Below are 18,924 nucleotides of genomic sequence, written 5' to 3'. Positions count from 1 at the left end.
CAGGCCCTCCCCGAGGTGGGGCCTGGGTGCGCGCGGCGCAGAGCCTGAGTGCGCAGGCGCGAAGAGTACAGGTTCTCCCATTCCCTTAGCTGGCTGCTGGGGGTTGTGGTCCTGCTGCCGCCACTGGACAAGTAGCTATTCGAGACCGGGCAGGTTGTGGCATTTCAGCCCAGCAGCTTTTGTCACAGCCGGTTGTGCAAGCTTCCTCTCTTGAAGGGGAGGAGGCCGTTTTGGGATTTACATCTGGCAAATCCGTCACCTGGCTGCAGCCCCCTGCCCCAGCAGCCTTCCAGAGAAGGCTAGGTCCATTGCACCGTGCCTCAGCCGCCTGGCCTGGGAAGCATGTGTGTGAAGGTTCCTGGTGGTGCGAACCCCAACCCCTCTTTCCCGCCGCGACCCTTGAACCCCAGCCTCTAAAAAGGAAGGCCAAGAGAGCGGCTAGGCGCTGCCTCCTTCCTCATCTGGCTCGTGTTCCCCTCCATCTGCCCCGACGGTGGCTGCTTTAGTTGGACAAGGGTCCAGAGACGTACAGTGTCATCCAGGTAACAGTCACTGAACACTTACTGTGTACCACGCGTTGTACTGGGCTCCCAGGGACCCTGTCCTTGGTCCAACGATGAGGCCAACTGATGATAAGCTAATGACACTTCATGATTTTCCTAAGTGCTTGCTGTGAAGCGGCCAATGCTAGGGGAGTGAGTGCCCAGCGTGGACTGACCAAGTCTGGTGGGGGCTGGAGATGCAGGCAGGGAATTCTTCTCCAAAAAAGTGTCTTTAAAGCTGAGACCTGAAGTTTACTGGCAAAGAGAGGGCAGGGAGAGGTTAGAGTCAGTATGAGTGAGGCAGGAAGAAAAGCCTGTGTAAAGGCCGTGAGGCCCAAAACAGCCTAGCACGGCTGAGTTGGAGAGAGCCAAAGGAAGAGAGAGATGAGATTAGGCAGGAGAGGTCTGCAGGGCCATACCATGCAGAGTATTATAGACCAAATTAAGGATTTCCTTTCTCATAAAGGCGGAAAACCATAGAAACTTTTCTGAGAGGGGGTTTTGTTTTTCTTCTGAGTAGTAAATATATGCAAATGTTTATTTTTTTTCCTCCAAACACTACAGAAGGGTAGACTTGAAAAGTAAGCCTCTCATCTCTGTACCCCAGTGTTCCTGTTTTCTTCACTAGAAGCAATTTTTCACAAGTTCGTATATGTCTTCATTGAAGGATTTTTTTAAAAAGTGTGACATGATCAGATTTGTATTTCAGGAGAATCACTCAAACAAATGGATTTAAAAAAAAAAAATAAGGAGGCTTCTGGTTCCTTCCAAATCTGGATTCCCCACTGATCCTACTTCGCCAAGTTGCCCAAGCTACACTCAGCTACAAATCTAAAACATACTTGGAATGTGTTTGAAGTGTATGGCCACACATTCTTTCAAGTATTTGGTGTTTATCAAAGTGTCTGGAACATGATAGACATTGAGAACGTACTTGCTGAAATAATGAAGATGCTGTAGAAGGTACAAAAATGAGCCATTCAACTCAGCCACTCTTCTGGATGACCACTTGACACTTTCTTCTCCTTCCTCAAACCTCTACCATCTCCTCCCCTAGACGCTGTCTCTCAGCTGATGGTCTTGCTTCCTATTTGAGAACATAGAAGTCTCCAGGAATACTTCCTTGAGCTCCTACAACCACATTCATCAATCTGTTATCTGCGCACAAAGGCTCTGCCTTCTCTTCTGTACTATCCATGCTTCTAGAGGTCGACCTCTCCTCTTGGCTTCAAATGCCGTATCCTCTCATCTATTCAAGAACGTCACGCTAGTAGTTCTCCCCGCCTGCATCATCAGTTTTCCCCCTCTACTAGATCATTTGTACTAGCATGATACAATTTCTCGCATCTTAAAACAAAACCCTTCTCATGACTACATCATTCTCTGGCTACTCCATTTCTCCATGCTCCTTTTCAGCACAACTCCTAGAAAGTGTTTGTACTTGCTGTATCCAATTTCTTCCCTCTCCCTCGAACTCATTCTGATCAGGCTATTTACTGTTCATGTAATTCCACTAAAACTGCTCTTGTCAAAAATTAACCTCTGTGTTCCCAGACCTCTGCTCTGCATACCAGCCTAGACTGACAAGTCCCAGATGAAAATACCAATGTGGCTGCGTATGCATGGTATGAGTGTATATGTGTATTCGTATGTTCTTTACTTGGCTTCTAAGTTTTTCTCTGTTTTTCTCCTATTTCACAGGCCTCCCCTTCTGGGTTTCCTTTCCTACATTCTTTCCTCTTCCTAAGCTGTAAACATCAGTATGCCCAAAGACTCAGAAGATCCCCTCTCCACCTATAATCATTCTCTAGATAATCTCATTCCAACTTTAAATACCATCTAGATACAGAAAACCATCTGGTAGCAGATGGGGGAAGGGGAGGGATAAGCAAAATAGGTGAAGGCGAATAGAGGTACAAACTTTCAGTTATAAAATAAATAACTCATGGGAATATAATGTATAACATAGAGAATAGAGTCAATAATGTAATAATTTGTATGGTGATAGTTGATAACATTGTGGTGGTCATTTCATATGTATATAAATACCAAATTGCTATGAAATATACCTTAAGCTAATAGGGTACATTGTATGCCAGTTACACTTCAATTAAAAAATATATCTCCAAAGGTTACAAGAAGTTAGTGACAGTAGTTGTCTCTGGAGAGTAGAAAGGTGTCTAAGGAATAGAATGGGTGAAAAATTCCTTCTATGGTAGTCTTTTGTTCCTTTTAAACATTTTTATCATGTGTATGTGTTACATATTCCAAAAAATGAATAAACAATACAAATAAATATTCAAGTAAATAAATACCATTTATATTCTGACAACTCCCAAATATATTTCCAGTCTGGACCTCTCTCGAACTCCAGGTTTGGGGCCCTTCTAAGCATGCGGCCCTGAAATCAGCCCTGTGCAAAGGTACAAAAGGCCAGGTGCCTTGTCTTCAGGTGAGACAATTCTGCAATGCTATTCAGGCTCTAGAGTTCACCCGGGGATAAACCAAGCTAAACCAGTGGTTGGCAAACTTTCTATAAAGGGCCAGATAGTTAAAACGAAGCTTTGTGGGCTGAACGGTCTCAGTCACAGCGACTCAACTCCGTGTTCATAGCACAAAAGTGGCCATAGCTTATAATACATAAACAGAATAATTGTGGCTGTGTTCCAAAACAGATTTGGTCTGAAGGCCAAAGTTTGCCAACCCTGAGCTAAACACACCGTCTGTCTAGCTTCTTCCCTGCCCTCTCTTGCTTCCCTTATTCCCTCACCGGTTTCACTTCAGACCATTCCTCTATCATTCACTTACACAAGAACCCCATCTCAGACTTCGTTCCTAGGGAATCCAACCGAAAGCAGCACCCCTCCTCCATGTCCTTCCCGTGTCCACTCCATGCTCACCCTAAGACATTTATCACAGGGCGCTGAAATTGCCTATTCTCTGTCCCCTCCTTTCTGTGTCTCGGTTCCCTTATCTGGTACAGTCTTATTCACCTTTTAATAACCAGGGCCTAGTATATTTAATTCCCACTACTGTTCTATGATGCCAACTCCATCATTATTACTATTTACATATGACGAAGACAAGACTGAGAAGTATAAACACCCTCCTGAGCGCACATGGGACAGGATCACTTTGAATCCTGTTTTCTGTTTTGCCCCCTCATCCTACCCATCACTAAATCTTGTTAATTGTTTCATCAGCAAGGCTTCCTTTGGTTTCTTTTTTTCATTTTCATATCAATATGCTGTCATCCTAATCTGGCTCTCTAGTAGATTATCTGGGGGAGCAACGGGGTAGGAGGGAGACTGCAACCAGTCACTGAAATTTGTAATTTTTTCCCCAGATCACGGTTACTTATTCTAAAATTAAATTTTGTTTTTAATAAATACATAAATGGTACAAAATTCAAAAAGTGAAAAAAGGAACACATAGAAAAAGTCTCCTTCCCATACTTATTCCCCAGCCATCTAGTTTTCCTCCCAGAGACAACCGCTATGACCGGTTTCTTGTTTATCTTTCAAGAGATACTCTGTAAATATGTCTACATTCTTTCTTATTGGCTACGTGTTAGTTCAGAATGAATGTGTTATGTTGGATTTTCCTCACTTGAGCTAGCTTTCTTTAAGGGTGTTATTTAGTGAATTAGTTGCTTATACCCTCACTTTGCTCATGAAAGGATTTAAGGCCGTGTGTGTGTGTGTGTGTGTGTGTGTGTGTGTGTGTGTGTGTATAAAATATGAGAAAATGAGGCACAGGAAAAATAAGGATAGGAACTTTTTGTCTTCAATGACCTTTCCTTGCCTTCAGGGTAGAGGCAGAACCACAGCTTGATTTATAAGGCAAGGCACAAACTGGCCTCCGTTTACCTCTCTAGCCACGTGACCTATTCCATGCTCTAGCCACACTGAACTCCTTGAACTCCCCACACATGCCATCCATCCCCACATCTGGATCTTTGTACAGACCACTGCTGGACTAGCCCCTCCCCTTTGTCTTACAATGTCACATTTCAGCTTGGCCTTCCATTCCCCAAAGTAACTTTTCTGGACAGCCTCCTTCCCTCCAGTTGGGGTTAGCCTTTCTCCCCCATTCTTCTATTCCTTCCTGGACTTCCCTAAGCATTGCACCTACATATCGTATTTTAATAGTTCATTTTCTTGTCCAAACCTCCGTCTTGTGAGGTCTGGAGCCTCTTTATCTGATGTATTGTCGCCTGCTTAGTGTCTAGCTGGTCCCGGCACACAGTAGACATTAGATAACATTAGATAAATATTTGTTCCACAAATAAATGAATCCAGAAATTAAATTAGATCCCAAATCCTGCACCCTTTCTAGAGATGAGTCACAAATTTGACTTTTAACATCCCAGCAGCCAAAGTGAGGAGGGTTGGTATGATTAAGTAGAAAATCATACAACTGCTCAGGAGAAGTATCACTTCTTCAAATAGCCCTTCACTGACCCTCTAATTCTCCTTACTGGCACCTCTAAGTCCCCCCTACTATTTTTCCTTGTTAGCATTTATGAAAACCATAGTAATTGATGAAGTAATTAGTTATTTGATGTCTGTGTTCCCTGCCAGACTAGGTTTCTTTTTGAGTGTATCTGCGTCCCACTGCCTACATGTAGTAGATGCTCAGTAAATGTTTCCTGACTGAATTAGAAGGACCATTATTCCTGCTACTGAGATCAGAAATCAATTTCTCCTGCGAGTTTTCCTGGAGAGGACGCAGGGTATATAATGGAAAGATGAATGGTGTCAACATCACAGAGCAGACACACAGGCGGTGGCACAGGGCAGTTCTTCATGAGTCTCAGTAAGGGCTGAGGGCAGGGCCACAAAGCCCAATTCAGGCCAAGTGATTCTGCAGAGTCACTAGGATGACAGTACTACGCCGTGTGGGGGAGAAGCCTCTGAAGACCTGTTCAGGGGTGAATGCTAAAGCATCTGCTGGTGTTCCTCTCTGAAGGTTGTTCTCTAACCCGAGTGCTGGGTAGATTTTGAGGGGCAGCAAATTCACTGTTACACTCTCTCAGAGATAAGTGCAATGAAGCTATTCCGAGCTTCAAGGTAAAATCAAAGGCTTTCATCAGTTGAGCTTAGGGGTAAAATTCATATCCACCTCAGAATTAATGAATGACCTGCGCAGGGAATATGATGGCATGTCAGAATAATCTGACAGAGACATCTGTCTCTTGTATGGTATATCATAATATGTGTTACTATTATATGTGACCATTTAGTATAATCATACACTAGTGCCTCAGTAATACATTTAGGGGGGAAAATGTAGTAAAAAAGAGAAAACACTATAAAAACATGTTATTATATTGTGCAAGCATAACAATAAATTCTTACTTGGTAAACATACCATAGCTGCTAACACCACCACATATCCCAGATTTGGGGCATAATCTGATTTCTTGAAATTTTATTTTTAATAAAAGTAATGTGTTACATATGGAACCAAATGTCATTTTGTTATTCAACCCCTATAAGAATTTGAATGCAAACAAATGGGTAGACAAGAAAATGAACACTTTTCCGATCAGGTGTTTTGACTTTTGGGTTCAGAAAACATAGCAAACAGGTCTCATGTCCAGTATCCCCACCTGTGATAAACCTTCCCAGCCTCTCATGCACATTGAGTACCATTCCTCTGATCTAGAGAGCCCTCTCTTTATTCACCTGTCCCAGCATTTACCATATTATATTGGGATTACCTGGATTTGCTTCTTTCTACACAGAGAAAGAACTGCCTCTCTTCAGCTCCAGTAGCTGCAAGAAGGAGTGGTGAAAGCTCCCCCAGACTTCCATAGGCTCTCCAGAACCACCTCAAACAAACTCTACCTAGTAAAAACTGTGTGCTCGTTATGCAAACAGAGCTTCAAGACAAGCTCCCACCACGTGCTTCCAACCACATTGCGGCCCCCGACACACTTCCAATATCAAAACCCTAGAGGCAGAGCATTCTGTCCACAGCGTCTAGCACAGTGCTGGGCACGTAGCAAGCCCTCAGTAAATATTTGATAAACTGCATCAAGATGGTGAAATTACCTCATGACTTTTAACGTCCTCCTGATCTGGCTTTTCCCCACCTATCTGACAAAGGCAAATGAATGTTCTTGCAAGAAAACCAATTGTTGTGTTTCAGTTGCTGGGAAGACACCACCAGAGCAATGCTTACACGAGCCCAGCTCAGTAATCCAAGGGTCTCAGGTGTTTCCAAGCAATGTTTCCCCAGGGTCACTTGTGGACTGAGGATCACTAAGGGATCAGTATGTCAATATTCTCCGTGTTCCCTCTGGGCGCCTAGTATTCTCCCAACTGCCACAGAATTGAGTGACCTAATGGAATGTAGCAAAGTGGATGGACAGTCAGGAGATGGACAGACTTAGAAACATTTGCACCCAGGAAGTACTCAGTGGAACCATAATATATGTATAGAACTCAATAGTTATAATTTCAAATTCTGGGGCCAGGCTCCAGACATCTGTATCTAAGATCTCTCTAAGAGATCTATTTCTGTCTCCAAGAACAATTCATACTCCTGCCATTAATGCCATGCTCACTCAAAAGGCACCTTTTACACCTGGGGGAAATTAGGACTCATAGGTTATCCAGCAACTACCAAGTTTATATAATTAGCACGTCGATTCCTGTTGTACATGATGAGAGTTTTTTTTAAAAAAATGATTCAACCTTTTAAAATACCTGCATTCATCATATAGTTAACTAGAGTTCAAGGGAATATGGGAAAAACACCCATCTGTTTGTGGGTTTAAATAGCTGGAAAGATTGACGAGGATGAGGTAGTAGAGGTGATGTTATTCTGGAGAAAAAAATTAGGGCTGTTTTTTTTTTGAAAATTATTTACTTATATTTTGTAAAGTTTTTTTAAAGTATAACATACATACATAACAGTGTAAAAACCACTAGTGTACAACTTGATGAATTTTTATATACGAGTATTTGACCACATCCATGTAACTAGCACCTAGGCCAAGAAACAAAGCATTACCAGCCACCCAGAAGCTCCCTCTTTCCCGTCCGCTTACCACGCCCCTAAGTGTAACCACTACCCTGACTTCTAACACCATAGATTCGTTTTCTCAGGACTCTGTAAAGCCAAACTGGGAATAATATGGTCATCTATAAAAGCTCTTTGTTTTTTCAAGAATCTTAAGATTCACCACATTCTATATAGCTCCTTTAAATTGTACCTTCTCTCTCCTTCCTTCCTGTCAGATCCACTTCCATTTTAGGGAAAGAAATCATCTTCCTCTGATTCTCATTATGCAAACAAAGCAAACGGATCAGCAAAATAAGCATCTAATTCTTTCCTTTATTTACAGAGCGTGTGTAGGTGTCTCCCCTGTGCTAGGCACTGTCCCAAGCACCAGGATGACAGGCAATTGAAATACTGAGCTCAGTACAGTATTGGGGGAAAGCAGTGGGGTGCCTTGGAAGCCCCAGGAGGGTGCCGGCACCAAACCCATCAGGTGGCCAAGGACAGCTTCCCAGAGCAATGTCTCTAAGGATGGGCACGTGCCAACATAGAGAGGAAGGGAGGCCAGGGGGTGGAGGAATGGGAGGGGGTGGGCGGGAGGGGGGATCGTGTGCAGAGTCCCACAGGCAGGGGGAGTTTTCCCTTTAGGAAACTGCAAACAGTTTACTCTGCGCGGAAGCCCTCCGGGGTGAGAAGACTTCTTGGTTGAGATGGTAGATGGAACCAGCGCATCAAACTTTTCCTCCCCACTGAAACCTCACCAAAACTACAATAAAGAAATGTATTTAAAGATACATAAAACCATAAGGGCTGGCGAACAGGAGAAATGACAGGAGTAAAAATTCCGGAAGCAAGAAATTAGATCAATGAATCAAAACTGCATGAACTCAAAATAAAGCCCAAACCCAAACCAACAGTGGGGAAAACAGACCCAACCAATTGGATTTACACTGATGGCATGAGGCGTTTATTATATGACGTAGACTTTGCACAACTATAGGAGGAGCTGAGGAAGTGGAGGTCCCGAGAGGGGAGATGGGGAAGTCAGAGAAGGAATCAGTCACAAATCCTTCTAAAAAACGATCAAAGGTGCTTTCTGGGAAGTAGAGAAGCCAGGAATGTCCGGTCACCGGAAGGGGCAAGTTGGGAGGCTGAAGCCTCTGGGTAGGTCCCACTCCAGTGGGCCCAAGCCTCTGGGAAGAGGAGCTGATGGTGCACAGAGATCAAGTGGTTCTGCATCTGTCTGTCACCACATCCCCGCTTCAGAGAATAACAGCCGCTGCTTCCCTTTCACCCAGGGCCTAGAGAATAATCACTCTCTTCTGCCACTGCCCACTTCTGATAATACTCCTTCTCCATCCCAGATAAAATGTGGGAAATACCTAGAGAATTTTCCCTAAATATGTAAAAATGGTGTCATCTGGTATAGCAGATGCTGTCATCACACCGCCCGTGTTCTTAGCCCTTCAGAGCACATTAGCTTGACTTCCAACTGTCAGTTCCTGAAAACCTTTACCTAGGGCTTTCTGTGGCTGCCAAAGCCTGCTGTGCACACAGGGCAGGCCTCCTGTGTTAGAGAATTAATGTCCTTCCCCTGAGCCCGATTCAATTCAGTTCATCTCAGCCAACACTGACGCAGACTCCCCTGTACCAGGCTCCATGCTGGGTACCAGGGATACAGAAAAATTCCTAGCTCCATCAGCCCACGCTATACGCCAGGCTCAGTACTGAGTGCTTTACCTGCATTCCTCACGTAATTCTCACACAGCCCTTTGTGGCTGATTCTCTTCCTCTCTCCATTTCACACATGAGGAAACAAAGGCTTTGGGAGGGTAGGTACTTGCCCAAATCCCCAGCTTTATAATCAGCAGAGAGGGGGCTTGAACCCACGTCTGTCTGCCTCTATGCCTGCTGTGTGTAATGAGGATGCTCCCTGCCCCAAAAGCCTACAGTCAATAGGGCAATAACGCAGGTAGGGGAGTAGCTAACAATACATGTTGAATGCAACAACGAAATACGTGAACTAGATAGATGATGGTTTCTTTCTCTTTCTTGCTGGCAGGAATGCATTCGAGCAATGAGCTAAGGAGACGCCACACGTCCCCGGACTGCTTATGTCTGGATTGTTACCTGAGGGGGAAATACAATTCTATATTTTTAAGCCACCACTATTTTGAATTTGTTTACAGAAATCAAACTCTTTTAACTCAGTACTTCCCAACGTGTTTTGCCTCGTGGGACATGTAGAAAATGGTAGTATTTATACAAGTATGGGGCACACTAAGGTAAACAAGATTTGGGGATGTCTGCATAGGACTGGGTGAAAATACTAATTGCATTTTCTTGATAGTACATAATTATGAAAATAAACAAACTACAAAGTATTTAGGAAAATAGTACATAATGAATTAGAATAAAACTTCCAAATAACATCTTTTCAAATTTTTGATGAGAAAGGAAGATGATTTTTAAAAATTGATTCTAAATTTGAAATGGCTACAAAATTCCTGGTTGTATTTTCTAATTAAGGTCTCTTCAAGCTTAGCATGGACAGAAACGTTTTTTTTTTTTTTTCACAAATCCATGCTGTGAGTGGCAGTGATCTCTATCATTTTTTCCTCCAATTGTCAGAAACTCATTTGTTGGTTTTCAATGGTCTTTTTTTGACAAAAATGTAATGTTGAAATTTCTTGTAGTAACATAAACGGCTTTAGAATACAATAATACTCTGTTCAGGTCAAGTGTTTTAAGACTATGATGAAATTTTCTTCATACAAGGACTTTGCCCTATTAGTCTTCATACTTTTTCTTTAGGATTCAAATAATAGCTCCAACTTCCTTCACTGGTAACCCGTTTGTAATTTCACTTCTCCAAAGGTAAGTTTTTTCTTTGAATCCATAATGAGGTTAGCACATATTAATATTGTGTTGGGGGTCCCCAAGACCACCCTCAACCTCCATGATTTGCTAGGATTCACAGAACTCAGGAAAGTTGGTATACTCAGGGTTACAGTTTATTACATTGAAAGATTACAGATTAAAATCAGTGAAGGGGAAAGGCAATTGGGTGAAATCCAGGAGACACTTAGCAAAGCTTCTAGTCATCCTCCTACACAGAGAGGACCTAATTCTCTGAGCAATGACGTATGAAAATATGGACAAAGTGTTGCAACCAGAGAAGCTCACCTAGCCTTGGAGTCCAGGGTTTTCAATTAGGGGTCAATCATATATGACTGACCTTGAACACTGAGTCTCCAGGCCTCCAGAAGTCAAGCTGATGCAACATGGTCCAAGGACTTAGAGATATGAAAGCATTGTCATCAGGCAGGATTCCAAGGACTCAAAGTTTATCTCCCAGGAGCTGGTCAACGGCTAATCTTGAAGACCCTTGGGATGTTCAGGGTGTTGACAACCCAGGACTTTTGAGTTAACCCATTACTACACAAATACACTTTAAGATGATTCTCACAATTTTTGATCAGGTTCATTCAGACATTCAATAATGTCAGTTAAGAAAGTCAGATTTTTAAAGCTAATGACTATCCTTCAAAAAAATTTGCAAAGTGAAACTGGTTCACAATTTTCAAATTTTATTTTTATTATGTTTTAAACTTACAAACTCTTGACAAAACTCTTCTTTGAAGAGTCAACCCATTTCTGTATGAAATAGCAGAGAGTAGTTTTATTGTCCTGTTTCACATAAGGCTGAAGTGATACAGGGCTGAGCGGCGTGGGGTTTAATTCATCATTTTGATTATATCATTTGTTGTGGAATTCAGATTGCCAAGGACATTCTTTACATACGTTACGTTTCTGTGCATGAAAGAACATTGCTCAAATCTCAGGGTTTTTGGAATGAACTTGTGAAGTAAAGCCTTGACATTTTGTTATTGTCACAGCCACCCCAGAAGACCAAACTCACCCAGTGTTGTCACATATCTTAGTCAATTGAAGGTGCTCATTGGCCTCTGACTGTTTCCTCCTCCCCGGTTCTGAGAACTCTGCTGCTGCTTCTAACTGACCATAGTTACTGCTGACTGTAGAGTCATTAGTCGGCAATAAAAGCTTTTTCGAGCCTCTGAATTAGCTTTGGTTCTATGTCATCTGAGATGTTTTCAGTGTGTCTATAGGATTTTTTGGAAGTGACAACTTTTCTATTTGCTTCTTCAGCCCCAAATTTAGTGTTGATGATTTTCCTGTGGGCTTGTGAAATGAGTGATTCTGAAAGTGGGCGAGATATTTTGACTTTGACTATTAAGGGCAGGACTTTGCCACCCGTTTCTTGAGCTCTGCCTGAAAGTGTTGTAGCAGAGCTCAAAAAAGAACTTTGGTTTTTGTTTTGCAATGATAAACATTTACCAAAGATCAATATTTTCGTGCAGTGGCTGAATGATTTGCAGTTAGGTATAGAAGAGATGACCTTTGAAAAAATGTGTATGTTATCTTAGAGTTCCTCCTCTTATTAGTGAACATTCCTGTACATTATATTTTTATATGCTGTGAGATAGATTAGAGTGTGAGTTTTTGTTGTGTTAGAGCAATGATCATAGCATTGCATTGGCTTAGAAATTGGGTTCCATTTGATCTTGGAATTAAGATTCAAGAGAAATACAAAGCTACATATATGAATGACAACTTAAACTACTTCGTATTATCTTTAAAGAGGAATGGATCTTGTGAAAGACAAAAATGCATCACAAAGCAAAGAATGAATTCAGCTGCAGCCTATGCAAAATAATACGTTACAGCAGGACAAGATGCCGTTTTTTATAGTTCTTGAAGAATATAACATGCTCGGTCCAGAGTCTGTCATTATCTTGGTGTGGTTGTCTGGGCTCAGGCCCCGCAGAGGAAGAATGTCACATTCTAGGAGGGTCAGAGTATTGATGCATCCATTCAACATTATGAAGAATGCTTGGTTCAAGGTGGTATCATGTTACCTCTCAGGGACACTGGTAGGGAGCATGTTTCTATATGGTATACAGCATGGGAACAAGATGGTTTGGAAAACACCACAGAGCAGGTGATGGATTGAGGAAAGCATTTCAGGGTAGAATCTGGAAATGCCAGATAGATGGTTCTCACTAGGACTGTCAACTTTGGATGGTCTCACTGGGACAGGTACTTAGGGGTCATAGGGGAATGTTAGAGGTCTGAATGGCTTGCAGTTAGGTGTAGGCAGAGATGGCCTGGCCTCCCTGCTTCACATGACAAGTTTTCTAGGACATAAGACTCCTGGGCCAAAGGACAGAACTGGAGGGAGGATCCCAGAGTACACATGTGGAGTCACCCTTGGTATATTTATTGCCGGTTGAATGACAAACATTTTTTTGTACTACTGTGTATTGTGATTTCTGATGACATCCCAGTTTTAATTAAAAAGTTGTTCATTGGGGTGGGAAAATAATTATTCATAAAAGTTAAATTTATTTAAAGTACTTATAGGCCTTTATACCTATAGGTCTTTTGCCTGTATAAGAATGTCTTATACACATTGCATTCAAGTTTGTTTGTTTTTTAAAAAAAAAAATTCAGTAAGCAAAATAGGAAATATTGAATACTAATTTTCATTTCATTTCATAATTAAAATTCTGAAAATTAACAACATATACTATTACTCATATTCGAGTATGATAAAAACATTCTGAAAATCAGTTTTCTGAAGCTGTAAAGTCTTAGTCTCTTCAATAATTGATCTGATTAATTTATTTTCAATTATTTTTGGAATTAGATATATTTTGTTTTTAATTGTTTTATTGAGATATAAAATACACAGAGTGAGGTGTGTGAAGTGCACGAACTGCAGCTCACACAGTGAACTTTTCCAGATCCAAAGAGAGACCATATCCACCCTCCCCAGAAATCAGCTTCATCTCTTCCCAAGTAAACACTGATCTGATTTCTACCGTGTTTCCCTGAAAATAAGACCAGGTCTGTGGGGACAGAGCCAGGAGTGCAGTTTCCAGGCTCTCAGCCTCATGTGGAAAGGTGCTGGCTCAGGTAGTAAATGGCCATCAATTGTGATTGGATGGCCATCAGCTGTGGCTAGTTGGCCGTCAGCTGTAACCAGTGAGTCATTGGCCAGTAATATAACTGCTGTGGCTACGCTAGCAGCAAATGGGGGCTAGCAAGAAGATGGTGGCTGAGCCAGCAAGAGGGGATTGCAGTTAGCACAGCGGATTGCAGCTAGAAAGTGAGATACGTTGGCAGAGAGAAGTGGACAGCAGGTTGCAGATAGTGTGGCTCCTGCTTCCTGTGTCTCCAACCCAGCTGCCGGTGAGACTATAATGGTATGACTCCCCTATCTATGGCTCCGTGGGTGTTCCTTTTTGGCCTCGCCATGTCCTGTGTTCTTATGTGGGGAGCGGGAGCAGAGACCGCGCATGACAAGGTCTTATATTAATTTTTTCTCCAAAAGACACATTAGGGCTTATGTTCAGGGGATGTCATCCTGAAAAATCATGCTACGGCTTATTTTCTGGTTAGGTCTTATTTTTGGGGAAACACGGTAGCACCATAGGTTAGATTTGCCTGTTTGAGGACTTAGTATAAATGGAATCATACAATATGTGCTCGTTTACTTGGTTTTTCAACTCAGCGTCACGTTTGAGAAATTCATCCTTTTATTGTTACGTGTAGCTACAGTTTGTTTCTTTTTATTGCCTAGTGGTATTCCATTGTGTGACTAAATCACAATTTATTCATTCATCTGTTGATGAACAGTTGCGTTGTTTCCCATTGGGTCTCTTATGAATAAAGCTGCTGTACACATGCCGTGCATGTCTTTTTGTGGACATACTATGTACTCACTGCGTATTGGGTAAATAAATCCCTAGGACTACAACTGCTGGGGAAAAGTAGGTATATTTTAACTTTAGAAACATTTTCTCATTTTTAAAAGCAAACAATAATTCGTTCTGAAATTCCATCAAGAATCAAGCTGTGTTGAAGGGTGGTGTTAAAAATCCCTAGCCATTCACTCGATCAAGACATTAGCAACTGAGGAAATTAACAAAAAATATTTTCAATATGGAAACATTTAACATTAACTAGTAATAATATCCATACTTCTGTGGGGAAAATGTGGAAAATAAGAGAAAATTAAGTAAAAGAAACGTCAATATTTTATCTGTACTTGCAAAACAAAATGTTTGCAGCTGTGAAACAAGCCATGCCTAGGATCCTAATCAGACTACTTGAGGTGACTTGATGAGCACCTCTGGGGAGGTGGCATGATGTGGCTGTGACATACCCTTTCTGGCAGCAGATGCTTTGTATAAAATTTTAGCCACATAAATCATTATTACCAAATTCAGGAAGTTTACAGAGGGAACCACCTAAGTGTTCAAATATATTTTCAGTGGCAGTAAGTTCTTGAGTGGTTGAACAGGTCAACATGCCTGTAGCCCATTCATGGGCTACAACACCAGTTGGAAAGCTCTGTCCTAACTAATAAAAATAGTGATTCCGAGACAAAACAAGTTCTGTGGTCAAATAATTTGGGAGGATTCTATGCTAAAGCTTAAGTACAGGTTTAATACTGCAGGAGTTCTCAGAGCCCGTTGTGGAGTCTTTTTGGCTCCCAAATTGTAAATGGGCAAAGCACAGAAATGTGCAATGCGCTTGCTTAGGAACCAGTGCTCATACACGGCGGGAGTCTCTGTAGAGCCACATGGACTGGAGGAAGTGTCAGTCAGGGGGATGTGCAGCTGCATGGAGTAGAAAGTCAACGACGTCGTCAAATAGGGATGTATTCTCCTCCAAAAAAAGAAGTCTGGTGATAGGTATCCCAGGCTGGGGCAGCTGCTCCACATCACTGGGTCTCAGGCGCTTTCTGTCTTTCTGCTCCACCATCCTTAGCATGAAGCTTTTATTCTCATGTTTGCCTCATTGTGACCTCATGATTACAAGATGGCTGCTTTACCTCCAACCTCAGGTTCACATTCAAGGCAAGAAGGGAGCAGCAAGGAGGAAGAGGTGCTACCTCCATCAGGAAATCCATGCTTTCTCAGAAGCCTCCAGCACACTTCTACTTACATCTCAATGTCTAGAACTGGCCACCCTTAGATGCAAGGAAGGCTGGGAAATGTAGTTTTTTAGCTTGGCATGTCGCCTCCTTGAGGAAAATCAGATATTAGTTTATCTAGTCTGGTCTCAGCTGACTTGGATCTTATAATTCTTCCCCTTGACTTCTGTTCTTCAGCCTTATTGATTATAATAGATCACGTTACTGCTCCACCTTGATCCCCATTTTCCCTTACTGTGTGTGTGGTCCCCAGCTTTGTATGGTTTTGCTTCCAATGCCCATTCCCCGTAGCTTTTTGGGGACCAGGGGCTGCCCTCAGCCTCCTGGAGCCCACTTTGCCCACATGAAGCATCTGAGAATTCACATCTCCTTGGGGTGACCCTAAACTGGGGTTTGATGGGAGCATGAAAGTCGCAGCAACCTTGCCTTGGGTTGGTTCAGACTCTAAGGCATAAGTCACGTGCCAGAGCTCCCTGCGGGATCAGGCTGAGCCCACCTCCCCAATTTCTGTCTGAAGTCACACCTTTTCTTGGCCTCCCTTTCCCTGCCCCGATTCCCCAGTGCCCTTTTTGGTTGCTCCCCACCTTGCCCCCTAAGGGAGCATTTCATAAATCACTTGCACGTGAATCCTCACCTCAGGGTCTGCTTCTGGATCGCCTGACTTCAAACACTGGCCTTCTCACTGTTCCTAGAACACACTGAGCCTGCTGCAACCTCTGGGACTTTGCACGCTGCCAGGAACCCTTCTCCCAGACGTATGCATGGTCAAAGCTTCACTCTGTCCAGATCTTGGCTCGAAGATGACCTCATCAGTGAGAATTCCCCAACCACGTTGCCTAAAATAGACCCCCTCCATCAACTGCTATCCCTGCTCAGGTTTCTTTATACCACTTATCAGTGCTTAACAGTATGTAATATATTTTGTTGTCTTTCTCCTCCATTAGAATATAAACTCAGAGGCCAGGAACTTTGTCTTGTTTTATTCTCTTCTGCATCCCCTGCACTAGGAGGGCCTCCAACTTGTTTGCTGACCGAATTAATGAATGAATAACATCTAAGGATCTATGCAGCCTTAGGTACTAGAAAGCGACTTTCAGGTTTGAGGGAGGGGCTAGACAAAGCAGTAGAGGTAGAAAAACAGCTCTTTAAATTCCATAAGCATTTATTGAGACAATAAAGCTGAGTCAGGAGCCCCCAAATTGCTCATGGTCTCAAGGAAGACCCAGACCCCCACAAGCTAGTACTTATATGCATTGTGAGGTTGCTATAGTTGTCTGTGCACAGGGCCCTACAAACAATCACTTCTGCCTTGGAGAGTCCAGGAAGGCTTCCTGGAAGAAGTCACATTTGACTTTAAAGAAAGAGTAATTTTCTTACAGGGAGAAGGTGGTTGCAGTCCCATTAGGAAGATTAGCATGTAGGAAGGCATAAAGTCCATGGCCTGTCTGTGTGGATAAAACAAAGGATTCTGGAGGAGAGCAGCAGGCAACTGAGAGACAAGCGTGTGTCTATGTGAAGGAGGCAGACAGCAAAGGACGTTGAATGTTTAGCTTTGTCCAGAAGGCAGTGGAGAGCTATGGGTGGGCTTTAACCCAGGGGATGGACAAAGGGGAATATGGTCAGAGCGGGGTTTTAGCAAGTTACCTCTGGTTGTGACAAGGGCGAGGTGGAGAGGGGAAAACCCATCCCTTCTTGTCATCCACTTGCAACTCCAGGTGCAGAGCTGAGATGTTGACACCAGAGGGCGCTATGACCCAGGATAAGGCCCTCCTGCTTTCTCTGCCCTCTACTTGGACACTCACCTCCAGTCCTGGAACACTGGACACACTTCCAGCCAGGTCAGCACCACTGTCTGGCTGTGAGCACACAAGGCCTTGGGAAATCTTTGGTATTTCCCCTTGCTATTTGACTTTCTCTTTCTATGTAATAATAACTGAGACTGAGGTGCTGCTGAAGGTGCAGTGGGGGATAAACAGGTAAGCTCTTTGGTGTCTTAGAACGCTTGGTCTAAACCAGAGGTTCTCAAAGTGTAATTCCTGCGGGCAGCAGCATCAGCAACTACTGTGAACATGTGAGTAATGCAGATTCTCGGGACCCAATCAGACCTCTTTGAAGGTGGGGCCCTGCAACCTCTGTTTTAATAAGCCCTTAGCTTGGTTCTGATGCATGGTCAATGTTGAGAATCACCAGTCTAAAAGCACCGCACAATGCAGTGGCTGCCCTCAAAGGAGTGAGTCCAGTGTGCTACAGAAGGGCCCCAACTCAGACGAGCCAGGGCCATGGGAGGCTTCCTGGAGGAGGTGTCATAGAAGTCAGCCATGCAGAGAGGGGGACAGAGAAAGGCATTCCAAATAGACAACAATTATGCCAAGGCCCTAAGGGAGAGATCTTAGTCTCTTATTAGACTCCAGCTGAAACGGAACTTACACAAAGGGGCTCAATCTCTGTCCTCTTATGTACACTCCTGATTTCTCTCCAGCGGGGTCTCATGTTTTGAAAAATGTCGTCTTCCAAAAAGTTGCCCTAAGTAATTAATAATTTATTCATTTCCTATTATTTATTAATCAATATATATAGGTACAGAGATTCTGATTAGCATGAGATGTACAGACTTCCAACCCTGAATTAATAATGATAGTAGCTACCATTTGCCAAAGGCTGATTTCAGGACAGGCTAAGTGCCAAGCGCTTTATGTGTGCTAGCTCATTTAATCTCCACCATAATAAGCCTCTATGTGGGGTACTGTTCTCACCCCCATTTCACTGAAGAGGAAAAAAATGCTCAAGAGAGACTAGTCACTTGGCCAAAGACCGAACCAGATAGATATGATCTAACTTGGGTCAGCTCTCCCGCAGAGCGGGCTTGATCCAAATGCTTTCCTGTTTCTTGAGGACGATGGAATTCCAGCCACAAAGAAAGTACCTGGCCTGTCAGCATATACAGTCTTATCCTGAGCAAAATGCACCATTCCTGTCATGCATTTAGAAGTACTAAAATAGCTCATGGTACCCATTTCTATCTTGAGAGTTCCCTAGGGTCCTGGGACGCCAGGTCAGAATCACTGAGCTAGTCCAACGTGCTCTCTGTCCCCCCACACCCACTACATAAGAATATGGAAGTCCAAGGAGGGGCAGTGAAGTGGAGGCAGTCTTCTGGGACCCCTCCAACATCCCTGATATCGTGACAGTAGAAAAGAGCTTGCATGTCCTTGCGTCATTATCCCCATCTCCTCCCTTGCTTCCTTCCTGCTCAAGCGTCTACCGAGTCCCTGCTCTGTGCCAGGCCCTGGACACTGGGGATACAAAGACAAATAAGTATTTCATGCCAACCTTTCCATTTCTCAT

This window comes from Rhinolophus ferrumequinum, chromosome 9 (genome assembly GCF_004115265.2).
Source record: "Rhinolophus ferrumequinum isolate MPI-CBG mRhiFer1 chromosome 9, mRhiFer1_v1.p, whole genome shotgun sequence".
NCBI lineage: Eukaryota > Metazoa > Chordata > Mammalia > Chiroptera > Rhinolophidae > Rhinolophus > Rhinolophus ferrumequinum.
The sequence above is the reverse complement of the archived record's forward strand: the minus strand, read 5'-3'. Positions refer to the sequence as shown.